The sequence below is a fragment of the Giraffa tippelskirchi genome, chromosome 3, assembly GCF_054371585.1.
Source record: "Giraffa tippelskirchi isolate mGirTip1 chromosome 3, T2T-mGirTip1v1.2.pri, whole genome shotgun sequence".
In the NCBI taxonomy this organism is placed as follows: domain Eukaryota; kingdom Metazoa; phylum Chordata; class Mammalia; order Artiodactyla; family Giraffidae; genus Giraffa; species Giraffa tippelskirchi.
The window spans coordinates 150,420,783-150,434,604 of record NC_137277.1 but is presented as its reverse complement, the minus strand read 5'-3'; positions in this window follow the sequence as shown (position 1 = coordinate 150,434,604).

Below are 13,822 nucleotides of genomic sequence, written 5' to 3'. Positions count from 1 at the left end.
ATTTCAGCTGCTCCTTTCAAGGGACATTGCAACAACACCATATGAGGCAGACTGCCTCCAGGTACCTTAAATGATACAACCAGTGGATATGAACCCATTCCAACACCACCTTCAAGGTGAAGTACATCCCTTGGTCAGATGATCTGCAGAATGGTATTTGCCTGTGGATTCAACATTCTACAATGGATAGTAGTGTTGGTGTGGGTCTCTGCAGGCAGAAGAAGCAAATATCTGTCCCCAGAATAGGTTATCTGTCCCTGTGTGGATGAACCACTGGACTTTCCAAGGATGGAGAGGTCTCAATGTGGTCAAATTTTTACTAAGTGGCCTGTTGATCTCCCCAAGGAATAGTGCCATATGGGACACTCAGTATTGCTAACTGTGTGGACATCCATAGACAGCATTCACTAGATCTGCCTTGGTAAGTAGAAGTCCATACTACTGGACCAATATGTCCTGTCTCTCTCGCTGTATATGTATTCATATGTCCGTTTGACCAGTTCCAGAGTAATCAGTGATGAAGTCTGGCTAATATCAACTGGCCAAGTCATTTTTTCCACTTGATTGTTCTGTGCTTCTTCCTTGGTGAGTGTTTTCTGATGGGCATTAATGTATAAAACAAAAATCTTTGTACCTGATGCTCTTTTCCACATGTGTAGCCTCAAGACTACATTGAGGTCTGCCTCAGACCTTCTTTTCTCCAGTCTTCTAGTTTTTCTCTTTCTTGATCAGGTGACCATGCCATTGACCACATTCCAGGATCTATATTTTCATTTCATACCACTTCTCTTTCCACACAAAGTGGGTGACTGGGAGCACAGCACACAGGCCTGCCCACTGGAAGGATTGTTCCTCTTCACTGTCTTTCAGGGCTACTCCTGAATATGGTTATAATGCAGCCACTGTCAACGTTCAGCTTGCGGTCAAGTACCAAGCAGAGCCACTTAGAAACAAACCTCTGGCTGTTCCCCCTGCTTTCAACTGGTCATTCTGGAATACCCATTTGGTCATAGGTGTAAACTGGGGAGGGGCACTGAAACAACTGAGGTAGATGGCAAGGGCTCTGGGCCATCTGCTCATGCAGCTTATTCATGCTCTCTAGTTCTTCTTGGGCGCAGTCCCAGATATACCATTTACAACTTATGATTGACTCTTTTGGTGCCATATGACTTTGATGACTTGGTAAATCTAACAGAACCCAGCTCATAAAGGGCAGTTCCAAATACCTAGACTCTTGGAGTTATACAGTCAAGTTCTCTACCTCTGTTGGTATTCAGTAACACATCAAGAGCTGTTTCTTAGAAAGTAGTGCTGCAATGGCATGGCCTTGCTCCAGAATCCCAGAGGCCCTCATTATACTTCTCCCACTACAGCTTGTGATACTACTGATACCTTCTGTCCATAAGGTCTGCTGAATCACATGAAAGTGGCAGGACTAATTGTACTATATTCTGTACCTCTACAGTGTCTTTTTCTGCTTTGAACGCAAAGCTGGCAGCCTTTCTTGTCTCCCAGTACAGGGGTAGGAGCAATGTTTCTAGATGTGGATGTGTTGCCTCTAGAACTCAAAGAGGTCTACCAGATGTTGTTCCTCTTCTTTTTTGCTTTTGTGCATATTTGTGTGTGTGTGTGTATTTGTCTTCTACTTCGGAGGGGATATTTCAGCATGGACCTGAACACTGGACTCTAAAATCTGGCCCTGACTTCCTCCCACTAGAGCACATATGGTTTACCAAGGCCCTGAATACCAGTCATCTTTTGCTTAACCTGTCCAATCATCATGATGTCATTGATGAAATAGATCAATGTGATGTTCTGTGGAATGTCCAGGTGGTCCAGGTCTCTTCAGACTATTCTATGACAGAGGATGGAAGAGAGATGGATCTGAGACAAAATCTTAAATGAATATTGTTGTCCATCCCATGTGAATGTTGTTTCTGATCCTCTTTTATAATTTGAATAAGAAAAAGCATTTTCCAAGACAATAGCTACATATCTTAAGTCTGAGTCTTTACTCATCTGCTCTAGGAATGATTTGTCATCTGGTATAGCAACTGCATGTGAGGCTGCTACTACTATTGTAATCTGCAGAAATATTAGAATCCATCCATATTCTGGAAGGGACTATTCTGGTAAATTAAAATGGAGATTTGGTAGCAACTACCACTCCTGTGTCTTTTAGGTCTTTAATGATGGCACTCATCTCCACTATCACCTCTCCCCAAGATATGACATTGGTGGCTGGGAGGAGTCTATTATCTTGGACACGGCAGAAAGGGTGTTGGGAAATTTCAAAGGTTTCCACTTGGTCTTCCCCTCTATCATAACCCTTATTCCACAGACCAGGAAACCTGTATGAACTTACTCCAACTTCCAAATATATCAACTTCTATTTTGTAATCCTCAAGGATTCCATTTATTACTTGGCCCCCATAGGCTTCCCTGGTGGCTCAGATGGTAAAGAATCCACCTGCAATTCAGGAGACCTGGGTTCGATCCCTGAGTCAGGAAGATCTCCTGAAGAAGGGAATGGCAACCCACTCCAGTATTATTGCCTGGAAAATCCCATGGGCAGAGGAGCCTGGCAGGCTACAGTCCTTGGGGTTGCAAAGAATCAGACACAACTGAGCAACTAACAACACATGGGCTCTAATTCTAACAAAGGGTACCATGATGACACTTGGGGACTCCAAGAATTGATGTTATATTAGACCCTATGTCCATTAACCTTCAGTATATCTGGTTATTCCCCTTTCCCTCATCTGAGTAAGTGGTCATAAGTCCCTTGGGAGAAAGACTCAGGTAACTGCCACAATATATTCTTACCACAGTGCTGAAGGATCCTTCTTCCTAGGCACCCGGTCACCTCTTCAGTCAATGGATTCTAGATCTGAAAATTGGCTCAGGTCAAGGAATTGAGAAAGGGATTTTGACTTTTTATTTGGGTGATTGTCCTCAGACTCCTGATTCTCCACTCTTGCTTCATTTTTCTTGCAGTCTCATGGCTTTCCAGAGCTCTGTCATCCCCATGGATGTTAATAAGCCCAGACTTGTGATGGCTTGTCCTACCATAATCCCTCCATACAGAGGCGGCAACCACTGCACTGCTGATGCCCTCTCCCCAGCACATTCTCTATGACCTTGGTGAATGATTTGTCCATGCCCACTTCATCAGGCTCTTTGTTCCTTCCTTTACCATCTTCCAGGACAACTCAAGCATTTCCATTTCATGAGTAGTGGCCATTGCTTTATCCAGCCTCTAGGTGAGTTTGACCCATCCCCTAATTTCACTATGGTGTTAAATCCCATGTCTCAAGAAAGTACTCTTAAGTCAACTAATCCATAAAACTGTGCGTTAACAGAATAAAGAAAAATAGCAATCTGAGGTGCTGTTGCCTGGGAAATGTTTAATAATATTCCACAGAATGGCCAGGAAGATGGAGATCCAACTTCTCTGGAGGTTGCTGCCTGTCTCTTGAATCTTCCACGGTCCCACACCTGCTTTTTTGTAGATCAATCCACTTAACCTATCAATCTCTTTGAAACTTATTTTGTGCATGTAACTCCTTCTGCCTGGGCTGCCTTACCTTTTCATTAGCCTGGTAAATGCCTACTCTTTGAGTGAATTCTTTTCTTCTCCTTCATCTCCATCGCAACAGATTTACCACTCCTTCTTCTGCCATGACCTTATCAGCATCTTTTGTTAATTTTCAGGTCTCCCCATTATATTCTATTCTTTGAAGACAGGGACCACATCACTTTCATCTTCATATCATCATCATTTTGAACAGTAAGTGTGCACAGAGTAAATAAAATGCGTGAAGATTATCTCCCAGAGGAGATGGGAACATGTAGCATAGCTTGACATTTGTATTTTGTTTTAATCTGCCCTCTTTAAATTTCTTTGGTCAGTCAGCACACTCATCTATCCATTTTATCAGACTACCTCCCATTATGGTGGCTTCTGAAAGGCAATAAGAAAAACTTTTCCAAAAGTGCCAACAGTCTGAATTTACATGTTTGGAGGTTTCAGGCAGGTGTCAAAAATCACAATGAATATTCCAACAGTCAGGCACTGAGACTTTTTAAATATCCAGATGTGGAATGTTAAATTGAAAAACATGTGGAAGCCAAATCAGAGCCTTCCATTTTAATCTGGACATAACCCTACTTTTACTAGGAAACTGAAATCAGTTTCCTAATAAAGGAATCCCAGACTGCTCATATGAATTTGCAACTTCCCAATTGCCTTAGAATCCATAGCACTCGTTGAGCCTCCAACATGCACAAGAAGGAGGTCCTAAATAGTTTCCAGGTGTCCATGGCTTTGGGCTAAGAAAAGAATAATAAAATGATATTCTTAAGATTCCTGCATTACCAACTCTTCACAAGTTGCTTTAAAGCAAACTTGAAGTGAAGTTATACTGTCAAGAATACACACACACACACACACACAACCCAGGACCCACACAGCAAACATCTCAGCAAAGTTCTAGCATTCCCAGAATAGTAATAGCTTAACAGTGAGCATGGAGTGTGGGAGGGAGGCTCCAAGAAGAAGTCTCCCACCGCTCTTCTCATCTACATTCTCCCACAGTTTTCAGCCTAAGCCTCACTCACACTGGTCCAGAAGAAACATAAGGCTCATCATATGCTTGACTGCACGCCATAACTTAACATTAGAAATGTACAAGGAACTGAGTGTGCTGGAAGGAAATCAAAAAGCATCTGTAAGCTGAAAATATGTGAAAACATATTACAACATGATAACCTAAAGTTTCAGTGGCTTTGCTAAGCCATAAAGGAGGAAAAAAGGAAAGAAAACACATTTCTCATTTCTAGAGTTGCCTCATTTAGGGTAACCAAATACTTCTCCAGTAGACTTCCTCAGGTCTCAGGCACCAATAAAGTTGAATTTAAAAGATGTTGCACCTCTTCAGTATTCCTATAGCCTATAAAATTCAGGAGTTTTGAAACTATGCCTATAAAATGAAAGAAAGTTTTTAAAAAGTCTAATCAAGAGGGAAGGGAAGACAGAAAGGCTGTCCTGACACAATTCCAGCTTTTCCTTTTTCACTCTCTAGCCCCTCTTTCAGCCAATACAGAGAGTTCAAGGTGCTTCCTTGTTAAAGTCATTTGACTCTGTTTAGTTCACGTCCAGTCTTGTTTGGTCCTGGAAAAGGGACTAGTTAAAACTGGACATGAAATCTCAGGGAGTATTCCCATGCTATGGACCGACATGAATGAAATACAGAGATGGCCTGCCACTGACTCCTGTCTCCCTTACCAGGAATTATTACTCATTTGTGTATCATGTAGTCTGAACCAGAAAAAAAGCACCACAGTGGAGAGAAAACAACAGGAAAGATGTCATGAGCAATACTTACGCAGCCAGATATTGATATACCCATACATGGTATTGACATATGGGTAATAAGTGAAATGAACTTGATTTTCCTTCACACAAAGTTGGTGGAATATGACTGATGATTTGAATATAGAAAAGAAAGGATAAACCATGATCGACAGAATCCAGTGGAAAAGAAGATGAGGGCGGAAAAGCACTCTGTTAATGCACCAGCAAAGAACATGATGCATAAAATCTAAGGCATCTCCTGTTTGAGGAGAGTGTTTATATTCATTTTTTATTATTTTTACTATAAAAGCAACACAGTAGCTATATACAAGTTGGAAAATTCATAAAGGCAATAGAAATTTCTATATCCGTAAATAGTGTGCTAACACAATTTTCTATGGGTACTTACTAGACTGTGGACAAAGGACTGTCGCAGTCTTGTTCACCGCTGTTAACTCAATGAATAGTCTTGGGCTGCATAACTGAGCAATTTTTCTATGCATATATATATATATATATATATATATACATATATGCAATTATCCCATACTCAGTATTTTGCATTTGACAATATATCATTGGTGCATTTTCATGTCAATATATATGAATCTACAGTGTTTCTTTGCTATATTTTGTGATCATTGTTTGTGCCATACATAAGCGATTTACGTAAGTGATTCTTTTTCTATCTGAACCCTTGGTAGGAGGCCTTTCCTCCCTTCTTATCTTTCTTTATCAGAGCTATTCCTGGTTTCTTTGTCTTCCTTTTCCTTGTGTTTTATAGAAATGTTCTCATACATTTATGAGCATGATGGCTTCCTGAAGAACTGGTTAAAGATTCTGACTCTGGACCCCAGGCCCTAGAAATCCAAATTCATTTGATTGAAGCCAGTCATAAGAACCTGTACACTGTAAAAAGATCCCAGGTGATTCATCTGTGGTGGAGGTGTACAGACACACTGTGAGAATTACCATTTTGCTAAAGTACAGAATCCTGCAAATGTGTTTTCACTCTTTCTCAATACTTTCAATTTTCCATCCTCTGGAATCCCTGGCCCTGTTTTGAGAGGAACATAAAACATCTGCTTCTAGATCCCAGAAATCCAAAGAAAAGGACTTGGTGCTTATAGATTCTTAGCTATAGGATGAGCCAGAACATATAGTCAGTCAGAGACTGATTTATCAGTCAGGCCTAATCAGCTCTGCTGGTTCTGAAAACAGCAAAGGACTTGAGACAAAACAGTGACAGAAGGACCCTCTCCTAAGGTCCTCTGATAAAATTTTAACCTAACTCCAATTTTGCAGATGACTTTGAAAGCATATGTATGTGTGCATGTGTGTGTTCCGTTATACCGTACCACCAATTAGCCTATAAAAAGTCCAACAAGAGGAGAGCAGAAGATGGCGGAGGAATAGGACGAGGAGACCACTCTCTCCTCCACAAATTTATCGAAAGAACATCTGAACGCTGACCAAACTTCACAAAACTACTTCTGAAGGCTGGCTGAGGACGTCAGGCTTTCACAAAAACTGCGCATTATCTTCAAAAGAGGTAGGAGAAATTATAAAAGATAAAAAGAGAGACAAAAGAGTTAGGGACGGAGACCCGTCCCGGGGAGGGAGTCGTAAAAGAGGAGGAATTTCCAAGCACCAGGAAACCCTCTCACCGGCGGGTGTGGGGGAGGATTTTTTATCTCGGAGGGCAACGTAACTGGGAGGAAAAAATAAATAAAATCGACAGATTACGTGCCTAAAGCAACTCCCAGCAAAGAACCCCAGACGCTCGCATCATCCGCCACCAGCAAGTGGGGGCTGAACGGAGAGGAGCGGGCGGCATTGCCTAGGGTAAGGACCGGGCCCGAGTGCCCCGAGGGCAATCTGAGGGAGCTAACGTGAGATAGTAACCTAAACTGTGGGACAGCGAGAGAGAGAGAGAACTATCCCGCGAAAAGCCCAACTCTAAGGCACTGCCGGCCCGCTCACAGAACAAAGGACTGAGCGATACCAGAGGAGAGCTAGCCGGCTGCGGACTGCGCCATCCCCCGCCGGACACAGCGGGCAGGCGGGGCCCGCCAGAGCCGGAAAGGGGCAAACTCGGCTCCAGAGAGGGCACCCCCTACCAAACTGCAAACAGGCTCCCAGTTTTTAAGCAAAGACTGCCTGAGATCCCGGAGGGTCGACAGCAGCCGGGAGGGTCGCAGCCAGAGACCAGCTCCCCAGAACCGACACAAAGCACACCGGAGCCGGGCGCGCCCGTAAACCGAGGCGGGGACCAGGGAGGTGATAAGCCGCACCGCCCCAACAGGGGACAGCGCCCTCGCCAAACTCCTGGCCGCCTGGGCAGCTCCGACCGGGAACGGCACAAGCCGCGGGCAAAATCGAGTCTGCGCCTTTGTGGAGTAACCGGGAGCCTGAACCTGAGCGGCTTAGTCCTGGGAAGTGCACGCAGCTCAGGGCCCGCTCCCCGGCCGAGTAACCTGAAGCCTGAGCAGGGTAGACGGGGAAAGCACACACGCCGTGAGCGGGGACGAACCCAGTGCGGCCGAGACACTGCGAGCTTACCACACACACGCCAGAATTGCAGTGTTCCTTCCTCCCCACAGCACGATTGAACAAGCGAACCTAAAGAGATCACCTCCACCGCTTTGTTGCAGGGCGGAAATTAGATACTGAAGAGATCTCCAAACAGAAGCCAAATAAACAGAGGGAAGTGCTTTGGAAGGGACAGGCCAACAGATTAAGATCCCTGTAGCTAATACCGACTGCATTAAAAAGGACCTACAGATCTTGAAAAGTATAAGCAGGAATAAGGATCTATCTAAAACTGAGCAGATCCCACACTGCTCACAACAGCTCCAGAGAAAGTCCGGGATATATATATTTTTTACTATTATTATTTTTTTTTATTTTTTTTTAATTTTTTTTTTTTAATTAAAAAAAATTTTTTTTTCTCTTCTTTCCTTTTTCTTCAAGTCCTCTATTGCACCTTTAACTTTCATTTTCATAACCCACTATTAACTTGCAAAAAAAAAAAAAAAAACCCCTATTTTTGAAGCAAACTACATACATATATCTTATACCTTTTGTGTTTTTTTTTTTTAATGTTTTTTTCCTGTTCTACATTTTTTTACTGTTTCTTTTTTTACTGTTTTACTGTTTTTTTTTCTTTTTACACTGTTCCCTTTTTTCTTTTCTTTTTTTTTTTTTTAGATTGTAAGTTTTATAAGAGTCTAACCTCTACTCTAGATTTTTAATCTGTGTTTTACATATTTGATATCAACTTTGTACATTTAAGAACCCAATCTTTAGGACCCATTTTTACTCAGGAGTGTGATCACTGGCCTGATCACTCTCTCCCCCTATTGATGCTCTTTCTTCTCCCCCAGGGAACCTCTATCTCCCACCCTCCTCCTTCTCTTCTCAACCCAATTCTGTGAATCTCTGAGGGTGTTCTGGGTACCGGAGAACACTTCAGGAACAGGATACTGCCCAGATCTCTCTCTCCCCTCTTAATTCCTCCCTTTCTACTCATGCTCACCTCTGTTACCTTCCTCCCCCCTCTCTATGTATCTCTGTGAATCACTCTGAGGGTTCCAAACTGTGGAAAGCACAGAGGGAAGTGCTTACTGGCTAGATTGCTCTCTCCACATTTGAATTCCCCTCTTCCCCTCCTGGTCACTTCAACCCACCCCCCCCACCTCATCTCTCCATGTAACTCAGTGAACCTTTCTGGGTATCCCTCACTGTGGAGAATCTTTTCACCATTAACCTAAAAGTTTTATTATTGAGGCTGTATGGAAGGAGAAGTCTTGAGGCTACTGCAAGAATAAGACTGAAAGCCAGGGGAAACATTAATTAATAAGAGACCATCCAATAGCCTCCATAAATTCACTGAAACCAAGCTCCACCCAAGAGATAATAAGTTCCAGAGCAAGACATACCACGCAAATTCTCCAGCAACGCGGGAACATAGACCTGAGCATCAATATACAGGCTGCCCAGAGGCACACCAAATCCATAGACATCTCAAAAATTAATACTGGTCACTCCATTACACTCAAGAGAGCAGAAATCCAGCTCCACCCACCAGAACACCGACACAAGCTCCCCCAACCAGGAAACCTTGACAAGCCACCTGTCCAACCCCAACCGCAGTGAGGAACCTCCACAACAAAGAGGAACTTCATACTACCAGAATACAGAAGGGCCACGCCTAACACAGCAATCTAAACAAGATGAAAAGGCAGAGAAATACTCAGCAAGTAAAGGAAAATGAGAAATGCCCACAAAGCCAAACAAAAGAGGAGGAGATAGGGAATCTATCCGAAAAAGAATTTAGAATAAGGATAATAAAAATGATCCAAAATCTTGAAAGCAAAATGGAGTTACAGATAAATAGCCTGGAGACAAAGATTGAGAAGATGCAAGAAATGTTTATCAAGGACTTAGAAGAAATAAAAAGGAATCAATATAGAATGAATAATGAAATAAAGGAGATAAAAGACACTCTGGAGGGAACCAACAGTAGAATAACGGAGGCAGAAGATAGGATAAGTGAGGTAGAAGATAGAATGATGGAAATAAACGAAGCAGAGAGGAAAAAAGAAAAAAGAATCAAAAGAAATGAGGAAAACCTCCGGGACCTCTGGGACAATATGAAACGCCCCAACATTCGAATCATAGGAGTCCCAGAAGAAGAAGATAAAAGGAAAGGCCATGAAAAAATACTCGAGGAGATAATAGTTGAGAATTTCCCTAAATTGAGGAAAGAAATAGTCACAGAAGTCCAAGAAACCCAGAGAGTTCCAAACAGGATAAACCCAAGGCGAAACACCCCAAGACACATATTAATCAAATTAACAAAGATCAAACACAAAGAACAAATATTAAAAGCAGCAAGGGAAAAACAACAAATAACACACAAGGGGATCCCCATAAGGATAACAGCTGATCTTTCAATAGAAACCCTTCAGGCTAGAAGGGAATGGCAGGACATACTTAAAGTAATGAAAGAGAATAATCTACAACCCAGATTACTGTACCCAGCAAGGATCTCATTCAGATATGAAGGAGAATTCAAAAGCTTTACAGGCAAGCAAGAGCTGAGGGAATTCAGCACCACCAAACCAGCTCTCCAGCAAATGCTAAAGGATCTTCTCTAAACAGGAAACACAGAAAGGATGTTTCAACACGAACTCAAAACAACAAAGTAAATGGCAACGGGATCATACTTATCAATAATTACCTTAAATGTAAATGGGTTGAATGCCCCAACCAAAAGGCAAAGGGTTGCTGAATGGATACAAAAACAAGACCCCTATATATGCTGTCTACAAGAGACCCACCTCAAAACTAGGGACACACACAGGCTGAAAGTGAAAGGATGGAAAAACATATTCCATGCAAACGGAGACCAAAAGAAAGCAGGAGTCGCAATACTCATTTCAGATAAAATAGACTTTAAAATAAAGGATGTGAAAAGGGACAAAGAAGGACACTACATAAAGATCAAAGGATCAATTCAAGAAGAAGACGTAACAATCATAAATATATATGCACCCAACATAGGAGCACCACAATATATAAGGCAAATACTAACAAGTATGAAAGGGGAAATTAACAATAACACAATAATAGTGGGAGACTTTAATACTCCACTCACGCATATGGATAGATCAACTAAACAGAAAATTAACAAGGAAACACAAACTTTAAATGATACAATAGACAAATTAGATTTAATTGATATTTACAGGAGTTTCCACCCCAAAACAATCAATTTTACCTTTTTCTCAAGTGCACATGGAACTTTCTCCAGGATAGATCACATCCTGGGCCATAAATCTAGCCTTGGTAAATTCAAAAAAATTGAAATCATCCCAGCCATCTTCTCTGACCACAATGCAGTAAGATTAGACCTCAATTACAGGAAAAAAACTATTAAAAGTTCCAACATATGGAGGCTAAACAACACGCTTCTGAATAACCAACAAATCACAGAAGAAATCAAAAAAGAAATAAAATTATGCATAGAAACAAATGAAAATGAAAACACAACAACCCAAAACCTATGGGACACTGTAAAAGCAATACTAAGGGGAAGGTTCATAGCAATACAGGCGTACCTCAAGAAACAAGAAAAAAATCAAATAAATCAACTAACTCTACACCTAAAGCAACTAGAGAAGGAAGAAATGAAAAACCCCAGGGTCAGTAGAAGGAAAGAAATCTTAAAAATTAGGGCAGAAATAAATGCAAAAGAAACAAAAGAGACCATAGCAAAAATCAACAAAACTAAAAGCTGGTTTTTCGAGAAGATAAACAAAATTGATAAGCCATTAGCCAGACTCATCAAGAAACAAAGGGAGAAGAATCAGATCAACAAAATTAGAAATGAAAATGGAGAGATCACAACAGATTCCACAGAAATACAAAGGATCATAAGAGACTACTACCAACAGCTATATGCCAATAAAATGGACAACTTGGAAGAAATGGACAAATTCTTAGAAAAGTATAACTTTCCAAAACTGAACCAGGAAGAAATAGAAGATCTTAACAGACCCATCACAAGCACGGAAATCGAAAGTGTAATCAGAAATCTTCCAGCAAACAAAAGCCCAGGACCAGACGGCTTCACAGCGGAATTCTACCAAAAATTTAGAGAAGAGCTAACACCTATCCTGCTCAAACTCTTCCAGAAAATTGCGGAAGATGGTAAACTTCCAAACTCATTCTATGAGGCCACCATCACCCTAATTCCAAAACTAGACAAAGATGTCACAAAAAAGGAAAACTACAGGCCAATATCACTGATGAACATAGATGCAAAAATCCTTAATAAAATTCTAGCAAACAGAATCCAACATCATATTAAAAAGATCATACATCATGACCAAGTGGGCTTTATCCCAGGAATGCAAGGTTTTTTTAACATCCGCAAATCAATCAATGTAATACACCACATTAACAAATTGAAAGAAAAAAACCATATGGTTATCTCAATAGATGCAGAAAAAGCCTTTGACAAAATTCAGCATCCATTTATGATTAAAACCCTCCAGAAAGCAGGAATAGAAGGAACATATCTCAACATAATAAAAGCTATATATGACAAACCCACAGCAAACATTATCCTCAATGGTGAAAAATTGAAAGCATTTCCCCTAAAGTCAGGAACAAGGCAAGGATGCCCACTTTCACCACTACTATTCAACATAGTTTTGGAAGTTTTGGCCACAGCAATCAGAGCTGAAAAAGAAATAAAAGGAATACAGATAGGAAAAGAAGAAGTAAAACTCTCACTGTTTGCAGATGACATGATCCTCTACATAGAAAACCCTAAAGACTCTACTAGAAAATTACTAGAGTTGATCAATGAATATAGTAAAGTTGCAGGATATAAAATTAACACACAGAAATCCCTTGCATTCCTATACTCCAATAATGAGAAAACAGAAAGAGAAATTAAGGAAACAATACCATTCACCATTGCATCAAAAAGAATAAAATACTTAGGAATATATCTACCTAAAGAAACAAAAGACTTATATATAGAAAACTATAAAACACTGATGAAAGAAATCAAAGAGGACACAAACAGATGGAGAAATATACCGTGTTCATGGATTGGAAGAATTAATATAGTGAAAATGAGTATTCTACCCAAAGCAATCTACAGATTCAATGCAATCCCTATCAAGCTACCAATGGTATTTTTCACAGAACTAGAACAAATCATCTCACAATTTGTATGGAAATATAAGAAACCTCGAATAGCCAAAGCAATCTTGAGGAAGAAGAATGGAACTGGAGGAATCAACCTGCCTGACTTCAGACTCTACTACAAAGCCACAGTCATCAAGACAGTATGGTACTGGCACAAAGATAGAAATATAGATCAATGGAACAAAATAGAAAGCCCAGAGATAAACCCACGCACATATGGACACCTTATCTTCGACAAAGGAGGCAAGAATATACAATGGAGAAAAGACAACCTCTTTAACAAGTGGTGCTGGGAAAACTGGTCAACCACTTGTAAAAGAATGAAACTAGAACACTTCCTAACACCGTACACAAAAATAAACTCAAAATGGATTAAAGATCTAAACGTAAGACCAGAAACAATAAAACTCCTAGAGGAAAACATAGGCAAAACACTCTCCGACATAAATCACAGCAGGATCCTCCATGACCCACCTCCCAGAATATTGGAAATAAAAGCAAAAATAAACAAATGGGACCTAATTAAAATTAAAAGCTTTTGCACAACAAAGGAAACTATAAACAAGGTGAAAAGACAGCCTTCAGAATGGGAGAAAATAATAGCAAATGAAGCAACAGACAAACAATTAATCTCAAAAATATACAAGCAACTTCTGCAGCTGAATTCCCGAAAAATAAATGACCCAATCAAAAAATGGGCCAAAGAACTAAACAGACATTTCTCCAAAGAAGACATAC